Source organism: Rhodnius prolixus, unplaced genomic scaffold (assembly GCF_049639745.1).
Source record: "Rhodnius prolixus isolate KJV_2025 unplaced genomic scaffold, Rpr scaffold_3, whole genome shotgun sequence".
In the NCBI taxonomy this organism is placed as follows: Eukaryota; Metazoa; Arthropoda; class Insecta; order Hemiptera; family Reduviidae; genus Rhodnius; species Rhodnius prolixus.
The window spans coordinates 28,015,280-28,026,717 of NW_027411603.1; the positions used below are offsets into that span (position 1 = coordinate 28,015,280).

Consider the following 11,438-nt stretch of genomic DNA (forward strand, 5'->3'; position numbering starts at 1 on the left):
CAAACAGTAACGTAATTGCAAACAACTGTTACAGGCTACATATTCAGTCAATTTATTCATATTTTACTACCATTATCTTTCGTTTTTAATTATGGCATTAAATGTTATTTTAAAGTAAGATTTGGTCTTTTTCTTTAAGAAATTATTTATTCCTACAAAATACATATACGGTAACATTCAGTAACATTTCATTCTTTTGTGTACGAGGTGTGTTCAAAAAGTAACGGGAATTTTCGTTTTTTGAAAAAAATATTTATTTATTCATCTACATTAATATTGTCGCCTTCAAAGTAGTCCCCTTCGCATACAATACACTTGTGCCAGCGCTTTTTCCAATCCTCGAAACACTTCTGAAACTCGATCTTTGTGATAGCTTTCAGCTCTTTCAGCGATTCGCTTTTAATGTCATCTATGCTTGTAAAACGACAGCCTTTTAATGTTCTCTTTATGTTTGGAAATAGAAAAAAGTCACATGGAGCCATGTCTGGCGAATATGGAGGCTGGGGCATCGTTAAAGTTTTGTTTTTGGCCAAAAATTCACGAACAAGCAATGAAGTGTGAGCAGGTGCATTATCGTGGTGCAAAATCCATGAATTGTTTTGCCACAAATCCGGGCGTTTTTTCGGATTGCTTCACGCAAACGGCGTTGAACTTGTAGGTAGTACTCCTTATTGATTGTTTGACCTTGTGGCAAGAATTCATGATACACTATGCCATTAAAATCGAAGAACACAGTGAGCATAACCTTCACATTCGACCGCACTTGCCGAGCCTTTTTCGGTCTTGGCGATCCAGAATGCCTCCACTGGGACGATTGAGCCTTAGTTTCGACATCATATCCGTAAACCCATGTTTCGTCACCTGTTATAACACGTTTCAGTAGATCCGCATCGTTGTCGACTTCATTGAGTGACTCTTGAGCAACTTCCATTCTCCGCTGTTTTTGTTCGAAATTCAACAATTTTGGAACAAATTTTGCTGCCACACGTTTCATACCCAAAACATCCGAAAAAATTTCATGGCATGAGCCAATTGATATGGCAACATCATCAGCGACTTCTCTGATTGTGATTCGGCGATCGTTCATAACCATTTCTTTCACTTTTTTCACGTTTTCATCGGTTGTTGATGTGCTTGGACGTCCAGGTCGTTCGTCATCTTCAACGTTTTCGCGGCCATCTTGGAAACGCTTATACCACTCGTAAATCCTTGTTTTACTCATAGCAGACTCACCATATGCCTTTATTAACATTTCACACACTTTATTACACTTTATTTCATTTTTTACGCAAAATTTAATACAAATCCTTTGATCCATTTTTTTTAACAAACAAAAATCGCCAAGCTCGAAAAACACGTCTAACCTTAACGGCTGCCACTTAAGAAGTAAACAATGAATATTACTGAAAATTTTATCGTACTTCAGGGGCATGTGTACCAACATAATAAAAAAAAAAATTTTACAATCAGACTCTCCAAACCCGCGAAATTTAAAAATTCCCGTTACTTTTTGAACACACCTCGTATATGTTATATGAATTAAAATTCAATACACCGACTGGCAAATACCGTACAACTAGAAACCCAAGTCGTTTATTAGTTAGTATTAAACATAAATTTGTATGTATATCAGAATGATATTATTTTCAGTATTGTCCCCCAAAAATATGGCCTGCGATTCGAATCCTGACGCCACATAAACTGGGGCATCAAGCCAACTGGAGTTCAAGCAAAAATATCTAAAATTCTAATAAATAAATAAAAGCAATAATGGACAATACTTAATATTTCTTGGACATTATTGATGACCAAAATAACAGATGGTAGGTCAAAATTTTGAAACAGTCTTATGCATCGCCATAGCAAATTCAATTAATTATTTAACTACGCTTCTGACTGATCCAATCCATCCACTTGATTTCGAGAAAATGATAAAAGATTTACCCAAAAAAAACCTGTAATCAGATTCATTACGATTATCTTTCTAAATGAGAAATTTTGCTATCTAAACATTTACAGTTTTGAATAAAAAGAGAAAATATAATCAGAAGAAATAGTTTTTCAAAAAGAAACTTGTAAAACATTAAAAGTGACAGATTTTAAACTTTTTTTCTTATTTATCCTTTTAATAGGTAAATGCGATAAATGTATAAATAATTAACGTGTCAGACGTGAATGACGGCCATCCAGTGATGGGTCACGGGGCCAACGGCGCCTCAGCCGTCATCAAGGATTGGAGGGTAGCGTAGTTGAAGACAAGTTTGCAGCTAAAGGGTTGGGATGAAATGAGAGATTTTGATGAAAAATTTTATATCGAATTTTGGCAAGTTCGGAGATGAGCGGAATTTGGAGATCTGTATGGATTGTGTGGTTACTAACATAGAATGGAGTGTCTTAACTATGCGGCGGAGTATTTTGGATTGGAGTGTTTGCAGTCTATTGATGTTTGATTTTTTAGCTGTTCCGCAAAGTTCGAGTCCGTAAGTCCATATTGGTGTGAGAAGAGCTGTATAGAGTCGTCGTTTGTTCTGAAGTGAAAGTTTTGAGCGTTTGTAAAGCGATTTATTTTTGATTCAAAATTTAAGTTGTATAATTATTAAATACATTTCTTAATGGATGATAAAATCCATTATTTAATAAATTAGTGGCAATTATGATTATTTAGTTTTTCAATTGAAGTGTTTTAGCATTCTAAAATTTTAACTCTATCTTCTTCCCAATTAGAGGTGATTTTAATACCAGGGATTATTATTTTATTTTATTATTATTATTATGCATTCATTTTGTTTAAGAACGTGCTTCTTTCATATTGAGAGTTCTTCTTTAAAATGATTTAGACGTGAATAACATCATTTTTAAATATGAGCGATTTATATTAATTCTCACTCAGTCCAGTTAAATTCTATATAATTGTAAAGAAGAGGGTACTTGAAATATTACTGAGAATGACACGTTAAGATGAGAAAGAATCAATCTAAAAGAACAAACTTTCATATTGAGACTAATTTGTTCAAATAATAATGGATTATTAACCATTAAGTAATTTCCTCTTTTTCGAATTCTACACCTTCCGGAAGATAAGCAAGACATCTCAATATAACAAGTATCATCCAACCACTCAAACACCACATATAGATAATTAATGGTAGTAGAATTTTGTAGTATTTAAGACTTTCGATTAATAGGAAATTGAAAACATCACAAATAAAAGCTTGCAAAATAATTCAAAATAAAGCTGGAAAAGATTCTAAAAGAGCAAACTGTAAAATATTATTCCAAACAAATTATTTGAATGTGCCAGAAATGTTAGTAAATCAGCGCAGCGCGTTCTACCGAATATCTTTTATCCATTCTAGCTGGCAGTTATGTCCGCTTCCATAACATTTAATATCCTTTCTACTCCTATATATTTGTTCATTTTTATAATTGTTTTGTTACTATTCTTCTCAATGAATGCGATCATGTTAAAGGTTTAGACGTTAGCACCGGAAACATAACGATTTGTAAATGCGTGAAAAAGTTTATTCATTGTTCCTACAAGTTCGTACGGCAGGCAGCACAGGCTACCTAGATAAGAGGATTGAGCGGGAATTTGTCGGAGGGGCTACAACCAGCTTCCGTGGAGCTGTTTTTCAGACAAAGAGAGAAAAAAGCAATTGTAAAATAAAACTGCGATGGTCATTAACGCTAGAACCCATATTTTGATATTTGATATTTTTGTGGAAGATTCTGTGCAGATTGCCATCTTCAACAACCTCAATGCCGTTCTATAAGATAAGAATGATAGATAACTGATATTCACTGCCACTTCATTTTGATATGTCGCCTCTAATGTAGTATTTAGGAGCTATAATTGCAATGTTTAGAAAATCGGTAAACTGAACTTACAGATTAGCATTCAGGCTTCTTGTTTATCTTTCTATCACTCTATTAAAAGCTTATCAAACTACTTGGAGCACTAATCGCTTCAATATGTATACGAAGCTTTCAATTTCAAGAAAATCTTTATCTCAAATTTTGACTTCAATCAGGCAAGGCTGACTTTCAATTAAATCTAAAGCTTACACTTCTTTGTTCGGAGAAGCCTATTTTTGCATTCGTTTGAGAGTTATGTTAAGCACCTTTTGCAGGTCTAGCTGTTTACGTAGAAGATCACTTGACCAGGTCTTCCTAAGCCTGCGAAATGGATTGTCTGGTAGAGTATCTTGTGTAAGAGTTGGTAAATAGGGATGGAGAGTGTCGCCGTTTCTGAAGAAGTCGTCGATAATGGTTTTTAAATTTTGTCTCTGCATACTTGGTATTTAAAATTCTGTATATAAAGTGAGTTTTGAAACAAACACATTGAGGTGCATGTTAGTATCGATGGAATACATCGATTCAAGTCAAGCTACATTTGATTTGTTAGCTTCGATTTTACTGCTAGATATCATTTTCTATTATGGTCTGGGTAGACTGTTATATTTATTAGTGAAGGGAAGTTCTGATCTTCGTCATACCAGTGTTTCTAGTCTTCGAAATCGATGTTTTAGTTCCAGTCATTCGTTCTGTGTGTCTTCCTTCAAGATACGTTTGACGTTGGACCACCGTCACTCATAGTTAGCGTAAGACATTTGATGTAAGTTATGGTTTACAGATTAAGTACGATATACAGTAGGATATAAGTCTCGACTTAATGACAATAAAAACACTTGAATACCAGTTTACTACTGAAAAATCAATACATTAATTACAAAGAAACACACTGAATCCCTAGAAAAACGTGGCACCCTAAATCAGATTAATGTCTCAAAATAATTTAAACAATTAAATAAATATGTAGCGAAACTCACGGGCCTTATGTTTTAATCAATTCTGAAAATTTGTAGCGTTTAATAACAATTTACAATAACCATTAAAACTACATTCTAAATTAAATCTAATTTATAACAATAAAATTTAGAGAAAGCCATAATACCGAAACAATCTCTCAAATAGTTTTAATTAATATGATGCATTAAGTGTGCTTTATTTTCTTTTGTTTATGAAACTTCCTTTATTGCGGGGTAAAATAATCCCATAAAGTGTACAAGTTTTCTTGTACAGTTAAGCAGCTTGCAATTATCCGATTCATTAAGTTGTTTGTTTATATTTGCCTTCACTATTCACTTCGCAATAATTTTCATTAATTTAACTCTTAATTTATAAGAGTAAATATTTAAACTTTATTATTACTTTAAAGAAAATATTAAGGAATGTATCCTTCTCCGGTAAAAATTATAACTGTTCCCTGTTGTTATTCAAGCAAAGCTCTTGGCGATTCCAAGACTCAGACATCAAAGGTACAAGAGGTAAGATATACTCTTTCTGATTAGAGGCTGTACCCAGAGTAGTTCGTAAAAGGTGGTAGAAGAATGCAAAGCACTCATTAAAGTTGAAAAAACTGGCTAGAATAGATTCAACTGAACCTATCATAGTTTGTGAGCCTGTGTTAACCATTTCACAAAACATTTTGGATAACTAAAATCAAGGGGAATACGAGATAGAGCCCACTTTTGATGTGTACTCAGTTTAAAAGTTATAAATTAGTATTTTAAATTCAAAAAAGGCACTTGGGTAAATCAAGGGAAGTAAAATTGATCTAAGAATTACAATATGAGAAATCAATGCACGTATCATCGTTGCGGGTCATTCGTTCAATTTAGTGCTTGAGCAGGATCAGTGATAGTAATGAAAGGTAGAGTTGTGGAACTGAGCAAAAGGGTGTTATCTGTCCGGAGAGCGTTCGCCATTTGGGCAAAACAGACCAAGAACTGGGAAATATCTGACGGGTATAAAAAGAGGCGATATCGTAAATCGTAGGACGTTGAAACTGATGCATGTAGCCGGAGCAATCGATTCGACTTTTTTTTTTTTTTAAGATAATCGCGAATTGCTGTGAATTCCCATTTAATCACAGTTCCCAATTCTTAAGCCTCAAAAAAATGTGGTACACTAACAAAAATTTAGAAACTTTAAAGCCTGTGTTATTCCTATTTTAAATTTAATAAATGTATTTTTAAAAAAATGTATTGTACAGTCGGTGGGTTTATTTAAATTTAATTCAAATAGAAAAACAAAAGCATTGGCAAATGAAGTGCCTTGGTTTATACATTCAGTAAAATTTAAATATTTTATTAACCTTTGCCTCCTCTAGGATATTTACATTTTGAAGAAAAGTAAGTTGCTCACCGTGAAATAATAATGTCCTGAATATTTCATGATAAATAGACATTGTTTCAACGCCTTTAAAAAAAAAAAAAAAATATTGCATCACATTTTTTTCAATCAATTAACTCAGTTGCTCTTCTTCTAACTTCAATGGATTGTTTTAATGTCACTAATTGCGACATCGAAGGCATACAGCCATTCTCTTGAAAGAGTGTTACCGAACTTTTCCTTTTGTGTTTTAATTTCTTGTAAAGCTTTAAAATAATATCCAACCATTATTAGCTGCAGACTCCAATCATCGAGCATGAGATTTATTAATGATTTCGTTCCATCATTCTCATAAGTTTTTTTCCATTTTAATGATTTAATAATCATGTAAGCTCCACATAAATCAATCCACATGATAGTAATAATATTCTCTTTCTAGGAGTTCTTACAGCTCACTGTCCGGAGGCTGGCACAACAGATCAACAAATCTATCAGCTGGGTTTTTGTTTAAGAAGAATGACCAAGACAAGAAATACGAATCTCTGACGGGATCGAACATTCGATCATAAAATGTGACATCTTCCCTAGCGCGAGAGTAACTCTCATAATAGATCGAACATATTGAATCTCTTTCTCCAAGAGTGGAGAGAAATCTAGACACAACAACTCTCTTCTGATTTTATTCAGCCATCGTAACTCTCTTAAAGTAAAGTCATAATAGCTCTCAGAGAGCAAGCTGAATAATTTCAGCTCTTTATGTAATAACTTATGAGATCTCTCTTAGATCTCCAACTGATGTCTAATAGGATTTTTGTACAATAATTCAGTTCACTTCCAGATAACAATGCTTGACATTATTGAAAAACGGTTGGCTCGCGGCCTCCTCACTGGCATCAATAGAAGTGAAATGCTGTCTGAGTTTTACAGTGAGTAACTTCTCATCCTGTGTCGTGGAAGCCCCATATTGTCCTTGCAGCTACAGCTCAATGTTGATATATATAGAGATACACTTGCAACATTTCAAATAAGCATTAATATTTGAAAAAAAACACTCCTTATAGTTTTAGTATTAGTAAACAAGTTCTTCTTTAGCAATAAGAGGAATGTACAATAAACTTCTCCATATCGGAATTAATAATTAATGTGCAGGTTGCTAACATAAATCCATTCGCTCATTTGGGCTCACGTAATGTCGTCGTTACTAAAACTTGGCACAAGAAGTAGGAATTCTTCTCAGTACTTCGAACATTCTACTTCCCTATCCCGAACAAAACAGTTTTTTTGATTGTTCGTTTGTTTTGTTTTAAGAACCTAAAAACAAATATTTGAAATAAACAAAAAATATCCCCAGTATAAACCATATTTCCCTGGGAAATGGGGTTGGCCAGGTGTGGTAACCATTCACGGACAGTGTCTAAATTAAGGGTGGGTGAAAATGACCCGCACTGAGGCCAGGTTGATAAATTAAAACTGTCCGGTAGGACAGTTGTATAAGGGTTGATCGTCAAAAACTGCACGAAAAAGTGTAACGTTGAAAAACACTCAACTTTGAGAATTTTTTTTTAAGAGACTATAAAAGATAAAATTCCCAAATTTTCTTTATAATATAAGGCAAATCCTCCTTTATGACTGTAATTTTTTGCAACAACCCAGATCTAATAGATTTCGAGAAAAAAGTTGCCGAAAATGAGCAAAAACGGCATTTTCAAAAATTGGTCTTGTTCTTGTTGTTGTTGTTGTTACCTTTTTTGTAAACAACGTAGCGCTTAAACGAGCAAACCGATTTTCATGAATGAGGTGTCATTCGATTCGGAATTTTATGTAGATGTGCCTTTTGGGGGTCTCGACGCTGTATATCAAATGGGAGAGGAGCTAGCCCCCTTTATGTAAGGCCCCCTCCAAAATTATTATTACTAATTACTCTGTAAATCTTGGCCCGATTTTGATAAAGTTTGGTAGGATGATAGGGTTAGGGCTCCCCTACGTAACATTACAGCGGCGATCTGCTCTTACACTTATTAAGGGGAAGTATAGCAATCGTTTCAAATTATCGACATGTGAACCGATTTTCATGAATGAAGTGTCATTCGAATCGAAATTTTGTACAGATTTGCACTTTAAAAGTCTCGACGCTGTGCCTCATTAGGAAGGGAGTTTGCCCCACCCAAGTAAGGCCCTTTCTAAAACTATTATTACCAATATTTCTATAACGCTTAATCCGATTTTGATAAAATTTAGCATGAAGAAGTGATTAAAGCTCCTCTACATGGCTGTGAAGTGCCATCATGCTCTTACACCTACTAAGAGGAAGTATTGCTATCGTTAAAATTATCAATGATTGAACCAATTTATAACAATGAATTGTAGTTCGATTCAAAATATTTGCCTCTTTGCCTTTTAGGGAGAAGTACTGTAATCGCAGTTTATTTTTCTTACTCCTTTTAAAAGGGAGCACTGAAATCGCAGTTTAATTTGCTATTTACGTACAAATACCTTCCTATTTTATTCAAAACGCTTTCTCAAAAAAATTGTTATTGAGGATGGTTTGGGGACCGCAGCTATAATCATTCTTTAAAAAGATCTCTCCAGTAGTAGTTACGGTTCCGACTTAACACCTTATCAGATTTTAATGATATAATTGCTTATTCCAAATTTTAAAAAAATCTGTAAAGCAGATATGTAACTTTGTAAAATAGACAAAAAGGAAAATCTATCCAAAAGGTACAAAAATCTCCCTAACAAAAACTTACAGTTTAAAAAGTTAAGTATTTGTGTACCTTTTGGCGTTTAATCAACCCTTATACTTAACTTTTTAAACTTTTTTGAAGTTTTTGTTAAGGAGATTTATTTACTAGTAAAACTTTACAACTTGAAGAAATAATTTATTTATAAAATAAAGTGGTGAATAATTCCAACTTATATTCTTTTTAACATCCAATTCTTACTCTAATTTAATTTCTTCATTCGGTACATTAAATCTAATCGGGTGGTCTACCTCTTCAGGGTAGCCATTCCTGGTGTAAATAATGTAATTAGAACGTTACATTCCGTATGATCTTGAAATATATTTCATTTAGAAAATTACATTCGACAAATTATTCTGTTTTGTACAACTGTTATAAGCCTCAATTTTAAGATTCAAATTGCAAATTAAATATTTTATAAACTGCTTTAGATTATCATGTAGGGGCTACTTTAGAAATAGGATTTGCTCTTCATCGTGAAAGGGCTCAGCAAGGATTGTGTAATAGCTAACAATAGACCCCCTTAAAATCTTCTCTAACTTTAAATTAATTAAAAATTTGTAAATAGATTGAGACAAATTTGCAAAATAATGAACCAATTTGGTCATAAACTAAAAAAATCAATTCTGCGAAGAATTATTCGGTTTATTTTTTATGTAATATGAAATGGAAATCTTTTATTAGATTCAACTGAGATGTACCTTATATTCTATTCAGTTCGCACAAAAGTTGTAGTATTCTTTAGAATCATAATATGGGGGGGATAAGCCTCAGATTACGAATTCTGCGATCGTAAAATGTTAACATTTCTGCGACTAGTTATTCACCTTCTTCTTAACAAGGCACTTTTTTAGAAGCATCAACTATTTTTTAATAAGGTTCCATTCAATTTTTTTATTCATTTAAATCAATCTTTTATTAATAAAGTTTTAATATTTCTGTTAATACGGTCATTGTACCTTGAACCTCCAAAAAATTAAAATTTCCAAATACTAAACTGGTCTAAAATCTGATATACTTCATTAAATTTTTCCAATATCATTACCAATTATTCCATAATCTTTTAGCGAAAATGGAGTATTAAAGTTAAAATATATTCTGGCCGACCACTTGGCATTTTTTTTCTCCATTCATTGGTCATATAAATTATTATAAAATTAAACAAAACAGGAAAATAAAAATCAATAAAAACAAAATAATATTAAATAAATCGGTTTTATTTTAAATAAATAAATACACATCACACAATTATTATAAATCATGCTGTTCACACTAAACTCAGTTTCTCTAAATTAATTAAAGCAACGGCCTACAATAAATGAGAAAAATTTAAAATTAACTCCAGCTTGTCATTTATAGAGAGACTCATGCTAATTATAATGATTTGAAGTTCCCAACAAGAGTGAAGTGCAAATTATTTAGTAATTAATTTACATTTTTCCAAGCAAGATTTGAATGAAAATATAAAATTTAAAAGATGACATTGAAATTTATGTGGAAAGAATAAGGACTTATTCCTTGAAGAAGTTGTTCTTAACTGATTTTATTTAATCAAAGTAAAGAAATCAAATCCAAATGAATCGTAGCTATATTTTTTATTCTCGCTGAATGGTAAATTTAAAACTCAAAAACTTGAGAAAACAAAAACTATGTGTAAGGTTACTGCTTACTTAGAAATGATAAAATTATAATTGAAACTATTTAAAGGCATATGTGATATGGAAGGTAATATTTATCTTCTAATCGAACTTTATCGTAAGCAGACGGATGTATCTGTTACGTTTTACTAGAACTATAACATAAACAGAAACAGAAGTTGTTTTTTTTTTAATAAAAACAATGTCACAATTTAGAATAGGAGTTACATACCGTTTGGACGATGTTAATTGGGGAAGGTTAGAAGGTAAAACGGCAATCGAAAGTACAAATTAATAGTTTAGCGTAAAAAAAGAAACGCTATTTTGGTTAAAATTTGAGGCGCTTCACAATGAGTTTGGCGCGAGGGCCGCAATGTTACTGAGCCTTCGGTGGGCGCGCCGCCAACTTATATCTACCGCCCCACTAGTTTGCAACCCCACTGCCGCCTCTCTTGACCAGCTTTCAGAGGGCGGAGGAACTCTTATCTAACTTATTAGTAACAATAATCGTGCCCAAAAAGTGTTTTTGTTTGACCCTTATTAAGGGCATAATTATTTAATTTTATATCATTAAGTAATCATCAATCTAACAAACTTTTATGAAAAAAGGCAAACTGTAGAAAAAAATTACAATGTCTTTGCACCATCGTTTTACTCCTTCTTGATTGTTTAAATAAAGAGAATAAGAAAAAATATTATTTAAACAATTAAAGAACTCTTTCATATTGAAATTAATAGAAATAAAATTGACAATTTTTACTGCAATTTATAGTTTCTCCTCAACGATTTGTTGTCATTAACATAATTTTAGATGGTAAGTGTTTGCACTTCTTAGGTTCTCATTAGTTACGGCATTTAGCCTTCGTTGTGGTCGACTTTTTCA

The 11,438-nt window shown here is 32.7% G+C and overlaps 1 protein-coding gene across 1 annotated transcript in view; it reads right to left on the minus strand.

Annotated features, from left to right (window-relative positions):
- The window catches only part of LOC141452305 (G-protein coupled receptor moody), a 477,977-nt gene extending 467,050 nt beyond the window's left edge, over positions 1-10,927 (minus strand). The window contains exon 1 of the mRNA XM_074124301.1: positions 10,788-10,927. The gene's annotated coding sequence lies outside the window, so the exon portion shown is untranslated. The remainder of the gene's footprint in view (positions 1-10,787) is intronic.
- Positions 10,928-11,438: the final 511 nt, after the last annotated feature.